General features: G+C 44.6%; 1 long non-coding RNA gene across 6 annotated transcripts; it reads right to left on the minus strand.

Annotated features, from left to right (window-relative positions):
- Nucleotides 1-1152: 1152 nt before the first annotated feature.
- On the minus strand, nucleotides 1153-5742 carry LOC124851563. 6 transcript variants are annotated; one of them, XR_007032588.1, is made up of 5 exons: nucleotides 5685-5737; nucleotides 5589-5607; nucleotides 5376-5472; nucleotides 1374-1565; nucleotides 1153-1273 (listed from the first exon to the last, which is right to left on the minus strand). It is a non-coding gene; the product is annotated as an uncharacterized LOC124851563 (long non-coding RNA). The 6 variants fall into 6 exon arrangements; XR_007032592.1 differs by having other exon boundaries at nucleotides 5376-5469; nucleotides 5551-5607; nucleotides 5685-5726; XR_007032591.1 differs by having other exon boundaries at nucleotides 5376-5469; nucleotides 5685-5699.
- Between the last annotated feature and the right edge of the window lie 873 nt (nucleotides 5743-6615).

Below are 6615 nucleotides of genomic sequence, written 5' to 3' on the forward strand. Positions count from 1 at the left end.
ACTCTGATGCTGCTCTGCTGGTCAGTTAAGGCTTTAAAGATGTCGTGGCACTTGATGGGAGTGTCGTGGAGGCTCTTCATCTTGGAAGCCGTCTCAAGCTGCCTCACCTCATTTTGAGTATTAACCTCTTCACTCTGACCCTCTGTGATGTAGAGCTCAGTGTAGATCCTGTTGAGGAGGGTTCTACTTCCTGTTTCATCAGTTCCTTCAGTCACATGTTCACATCTCCTCCTCACACTGAGCTTATGTTCATCTAAAACCTCCTGCAGACCACGATCTGCTGAAAGACAAGAAACAATGTCAGAGACAGAGAATCTGAGAATCTGCTGATTGTTTTCATCAGATACAGAAAAACTACAGAAAATAAAAGCTTTTTAACTTTGTGCTTTTATAACGATGTTAAATGTTGATGCTGTATGAAGGAACAAAATAAAACCACATGTGCTGTTGTCAGAAGTGAAGACATCAGCAGACACATGTACAGTGCTGCTCTGACCGGCTGTCTGAGCTCCAGCTCCTGTTCTGGATCTTTGTCCACACTGGGGACAGGAGGAGTCTCCTGAAGAGCCAGACTGGTCCCAGTATGAGGTGATGCACTGTCTGCAGAACCAGTGTCCACAGCTGGTGGAGACTGGATCCTTCAGGACGTCCTGACACGAAGCACAGCAGGACGACTGCTCCTCCTCAGAAACATGACTCCTCCTCCTCTCTCTGTGAAGACATTTCCTGATAACTCACATGTCCCAGTCACAGGTTGTCATTACTTCTGTCAAGGAGGTTTTGTTTTCACCCAGTATGTTTGTGTGTTGGTTGGTTCGTTAGTGGGATTATAAAAAACGACAGATTACCAGTAAACTTGGTGGAAGGTTGTGGTCTGTGAACCAGATCGGGGGTCCTCTTTCACAGACATGTTCAGAGGACTGATGTTTACCAGTGTGTGGAATTTGGTGCAGATCCAAATCAAAATGAGTCTCTAGTGAATCTCAAAGTGGTTTCATAAGGAGCGTGTTGGTTCTTGGTGGAGGTCTGAGCTCTTTGAGTGATTCTGAGAGATTAGTCACCAACTTCAATGAAGCTGTGTCCTAATGCAGGGGCCACACTAGAGGAAACTAAATCCTCTTCAGAGCAGGTCACAGTAGAAACAGTCTCTTACTCTGTGTGTGAGGGTCCAGGTTCATTACTGAAGTCTAGAGGATGTCCCATGGACATGTCACTCTTCAGAGACACACAGCTGGACCCTGGAGACTCTGCTCTCAGTCTGTGGTCCTGACCTCTGCAAACACAAACATGTTTTTATTCAGAACACATCATTCACTGGTTCATTCTCTGAGGATTCAGTTTGGAGGTTCACATGTTTGGAGCAGGTCTCTTACTTTGTGTGTGAGGGTCCAACTTGCTCTGAAATGTCCTCGTCCATGTTACACCGGGCCGGCTGCGGCTCAGTTGTGGTTCAGGCCACGCTGCTCTTCTAGATGTTCCAGGTCTGGTCTGTTTCCTTCTCGTCCTGCGCTCAGTTTACAGCAGAACACAGTGAAATGATCTTTCTCACCAGTTTCAATGTTTATCTGTTGAAAACGTCACAAACACAAATATTTGCAACACTTCCTGTAGCCTACCCATTTCCAAATAAAAGCACTCCAGCGTTTCTGTCGACTGAATCAATTCATTTATTTTTTAAATGTTTTTATTGTGAAATAGATGCACGGCTTCATAATTTGTAGTACTGGTATTTATTTGAGTACACAGCAGCGTGAAGTCCGCTGCTAGGATGAACAACGCGGTTGTCATCTTTCTAGACAGCGTAGAGAAGGCGAACACGTGGTGGCGACCGGGATCGAAGTGAGCGATACGTTCGTATCGGTTCTGCCTCTCGCCACACCGGCGGTTAAAGTGACTCTGTCCAACGTCCCCCGTTTATTAGAGACGAGACTCTGATAAGAGAACTGTCCAGACACGGAAAGATAGTGTCTCAAGTAAAGAAAGTGTCCTCAGGATGCAGGTCCCCTCTGTTAAAACACGTGGTGTCCCACAGAAGACATCTATTCATGATTCTGAACAACAGGACTGAGGACCTGAACCTGGTGTTTAAACTCAGAGTGGAAGAGTTTGACTACGTGATTTTTGTAACATCAAATAACACAAAGTGCTTCAGCTGTGGGAAGGAAGGACACCAAGCTAAAGTATGTCCACAGAGAAATAAAACAGCTGACACTCAGGAACAACAGGAGGGGACAGGGGGGGTCCAGCAGGAAGGTCAGGAGGGACAGGAGGGGACAAGTGGAGTCCAACAGGAGAGTCAGGTGAGTGAGGAGGGACAGGATGTCACAGGGGAGATCCCAAAGGAAGGTCAGGTGAGTGAGGAAGGACAGGAGGGGACAGGGGGAGTCCAACAGGTAGATCAGGTAGGTGAGGGGGAACAGGAGGAGACAGGCGGGGTCCAACAGGGCCAAGTAAGTGATATTGACATGGAGAGAGATGAGGAGGTGCTTAAAGTTCCTCATCTGAAAAGAAAGACCAGGAGCAACAGTGGAAGCTCAAAGGCAAAGAAAGGAGCAGTGAAGAAAGGAGGGAGAGGAGCAGCAGAGTCCGAGTCCAACATGGAGACCGACTCTGCTGACAGTGAATCCTCCGACTTCAGGACAGGAAGCCAGAAGAGCACAAGAAGCTACAGTGCGGGGAAGATAAAAGTGTTTCTCCAGAAAACAAAGAATATGAAAGGATTGAAAATAGAAGATTATTTCTCTGATAAAGAGCAGCTCTCAAACTCTGCCCGGCTGCTCATGAGCAGCAAAGGCAGAGGAGGCTTCACCGACCAGGAGATATATAGACTCAAGAAGATTGTTCAAAAAGTTAGGCAAGAGAAAAACAACGATGAAGATGATGAATGAAGTTTTACATCCTGATTACCAATCAGTCCTGTTTTTGTGTGGGGTTTTTATATTTTACAACATGAGTCTTTTAAACATTACCTCTTTAAATATAAACGGAGCCAGAGACGCTGTGAAGAGGTCTCTGATGTTCCAGCAGGTAAAACTCAAAAGAACTGAAGTGGTGTTTGTACAAGAAACACATAGTGACCCTAAAAATGAGAATGACTGGAAAAGAGAGTGGGGGGGGGCAGGTGGTCCTGAGCCACCTAAGCACAACCAGTGGGGGGGTGGGCATCATCTTCTCCAAGAGCTTCACACCAGAGTCTTTGGAAGTGGAGGAGGTGGTGGAGGGCAGACTACTGGTGGTGAGGGCAAAGGTTGAGCAGTTTTATTTTGTTTTTATGAATGTTTATGCTCCGGTCTCAGGACCCGACAGAGTCTGGTTTTTAAAGGTTTTAGACACAGTTTTCAGCAAAGTTAAAGTAGATGATTTTTTATTTTTAGGAGGAGATTTTAATTGCACAGAAGATGATGTTTTAGACAGGAACCACCTCGAGCCCCACAGAGCATCGCAGCGTGCACTGAGGCAGCTGCTGCAGGCCCATGACCTTTGTGATGTGTGGAGAAGGATGAGTGACCATAAAAGACAATACACCTGGACTCATTGCCGAGGGAATCTGATTTCCATGGCGAGATTGGACCGGTTTTATTGTTTTAAACATAATTTTAGCATCTTCAGAAAGTGCAGTATACTCCCGGTAGGTTTTGGAACTGGGAGGGGGTGGCTGAGAAGATACAAAGGAGACTTAACAAGTGGAAATGGCTGAAGCCACAGTTATCGTACAGAGGCAGAACACTGATAATAAACAACCTGGTAGCTTCTGCTCTGTGGCATCGACTCGCCTGCATGGAACCACCGAAAGGACTCACACAAAAACTACAAGCCATTTTAACAGATTTCTTTTGGGACAGATTACACTGGGTGCCCCAGTGTGTGTTGTTTTTACCAAAGGGGGGTGCACATTCAAAGCAGGGTAGCCTCTTTTAGATTACACTTCATCCAGAAGTATCTTGCAGGTCCACAGGATGTTGTTTGGAGACAAGTGGCAAGCAGCATGTGAGGACTGACACGGTGTGGAGGAGAAGACTGGATGTGGACAGCAAGGTCAAACCAGTGTGGAGGGTTTTATACAAACCACCGTTGAGGAAAAGGACTGGTGACCTGCAATGGAGGATTTTACACGGTGCCATCGCGGTCAACAGTTTTATTTCTATCATCAACCCAACAGTCAAATGCAGTTGTCCATTTTGTGGAGAAGCAGAGACAGTTTTTCATGCTTTTTATGACTGTAGAAGACTCTGTTACCTTTTTAATACACTTCAGAATGTTTTTAAACAGTTTGATGAGCCGTGGAGTAAGACTGCCTTCATCCTAGGAGTTGGATATAGGAAATCCAACCCTAGCAAGTGGAAATTATTAAACTGGATAGTAGGAGAAGCCAAACTGTCCATCTACAGCAGCAGGAAGAACAGAGCAGAGGACAGGACAGGACAAGAAGCACTTCCTGTTTTTATCTCGCTGCTGAAGGCCAGAGTCTGGGTAGATTTTAGGTTTTTTAAAGAAATGAAGAACATGGATGGCTTCATCAAACAGTGGTGTTTTAATGACGTAATATGTTCTGTGGTTGACGATGTTTTAATATTTAATATTATTTTCTAGGTAGGTTTTAATATTGTTCTGAACTGTGCTGCACAGATCCACTTATTGTCATGGAAACATTGACAGTAGTTTTGTAAACATTTTGAAAATAAAGGTTTTAAAATCTCAACTCTCTCTCACAGTGAAATGATCTTTCTCACCAGTTTCAATGTTTATCTGTTGAAAACGTCACAAACAAAAATATTTGCAACACTTCCTGTAGCCTACCCATTTCAAAATAAAAGCACTCCAGCGTTTCTGTCGACTGAATCTATTCATTTATTTTTTAATGTTTTTATTGTGAAATAGATGCACGGCTTCATAGTTTGTAGTACTGGTATTTATTTGAGTACACAGGACTACTTATATACAAGGAAATACAGCAAATAAACTTGAGCATTTCCTGATCTACACTCAGACCAATCAACTACATTAAAGTGAATTAATACAAGCTTGTAAAAGTTCATGTGTCCTTCAACCCCCTGCCACTAAGAGAAGGGAACTCAACATCTCGTATCATGTTCACGTCATAAAGGCTGGAAATGAATTACAGAACTTTATAGACAGTAACACTGAGAGCACATCAGTCAGCAGCTTGAAGCAGCACTCTGTATCTCCACCCAGTTCTATGGCTTTGTGCCCAAATGAAGGTCAAACACAAGCTCTTCAACTTTATATTCACTTTAAAACTCACAACAAAACCTGTGTGTGTGTGTGTGTGTGTGTGTGTGTGTGTGTGTGTGTGTGTGTGTGTGTGTGTGTGTGTGTGTGTGTGTGTGTGTGTGTGTGTGTGTGTGTGTGTGTACCTGGCTCTGCAGGTCGATGTTCCTCACACCTCAGCCAGTGAGTCCAGAGCTTTACTGGGATCCACAGTGAAGACTCTCCACTGGTTGGTGACCACTGCTGTAACGTGTGACGTTCTGTTATTAAACACTTGATGAACAGATGTGATGAAGATAAAAAGTGAAACTGTGAGTTAACTCTGTGAATTAGTCCTTTGAAGGCTCTTTGTTCCAGACCTGCTGTTCACATCTGTCTCTGGGGATCCAGTGAAAACACAGTCACTGACTGTAAAATAATATGAATGAATAATATGAATGTTGCTGAACACTCACCAGCCTCAGACTTCACGTCTCCTCCGTCTGCTCCTTGTTGTTAGAACAAGTCTGAACACTTTCACTGGCTGCTCCATCAACAGATACAAACAACCATTCACATTCACATCAACAGACAATTTAGTCTCCCATCAACCCAGCCTGCATGTGTCTGGACTCTGAGAGGAAACACTGCAGCCCTGTGCCGCCCTGAATACGAAGCCCTAACAACATGAATACCCAAATTATATACGATCGTAACAATCACACGTGAACTGGACTGTTGGCTGAAGGAGGAGCTGAGCCCGGTCCGTCTACGTTCCGATCCTCACGAGCTCTAGTTACAGAAAGAGTGAGATCGTGAATACAAGCGGGCGAAGTTCGGTTCCTCTGTCAGGTGTCTGGGAGACAAATGAATAAATGTCCTGAAACATCCCAAACTGTCCACTCTACATAACATTGATCCTGCAGGACAGGTCGAAACAATATGAGCCACGTTCAACTCACAAATGATGATTTCTTATACATTTGGTAATAAGTGTCAAAGTTATTTTACAGCTCAAAAACACATTGAAAGGTTCAGTATCTCTTCATCAAACTGCATTAGAATCCATAAACACATTTTGATCTCAGTTAATAGAAAAGTGTCACAGGTCTCGTGCACATGAAAAACAAATCTGAGCTGAAAGTCCTCAGCAACCTCACATAAGTTTGCTCTTTATTATAAAACTATAAAGACATGTCCTTCCTCTCTGTTTCTCAGCTGCTGCTGTGCATGCTGGCCTTTGGTTCCCTCCCTGCAGGCGGCGCTCATCTCCCTCTTCCCTCGGCTCAGCCTGGAGATTCGTTACATCTTCTTCCTGCTCGTCTACATCATCCCTCGCTTCCTGAGCCCCATCATCTACGGTTTCAGGGACGAGCTGTTCAGGAAGTACTGGACCCGGGCCCTGGC

Source organism: Hippoglossus stenolepis, chromosome 3 (genome assembly GCF_022539355.2).
Source record: "Hippoglossus stenolepis isolate QCI-W04-F060 chromosome 3, HSTE1.2, whole genome shotgun sequence".
Classification (NCBI taxonomy): domain Eukaryota; kingdom Metazoa; phylum Chordata; class Actinopteri; order Pleuronectiformes; family Pleuronectidae; genus Hippoglossus; species Hippoglossus stenolepis.